A 315-nucleotide genomic window follows, 5' to 3' on the forward strand; every position below is an offset into this window, starting at 1 on the left:
TTTTTTGTTAGGATTGCTTTATTTTTATTTTTATTTCAATATATGAAGTTTATTGTCAAATTGGTTTCCATACAATACCCAGTGCTCATCCCAACAGGTGCCCTCCTCAATACCCATCACCCATCCTCCCCTCCCTCCCACCTCCCATCAACCCTCAGTTTGTTCTCAGTTTTTAAGAGTCTCTTATGCTTTGGCTCTCTCTCCCACTCTAACCTCTTTTTTTTTCTTATTTTTCCTTCCCCTCCCCCATGGGTTTCTGTTAAGTTTCTCAGGATCCACATAAGAGTGAAAACATATGGTATCTGTCTTTCTCTG

Source organism: Lynx canadensis, chromosome B4 (assembly GCF_007474595.2).
Source record: "Lynx canadensis isolate LIC74 chromosome B4, mLynCan4.pri.v2, whole genome shotgun sequence".
In the NCBI taxonomy this organism is placed as follows: Eukaryota; Metazoa; Chordata; class Mammalia; order Carnivora; family Felidae; genus Lynx; species Lynx canadensis.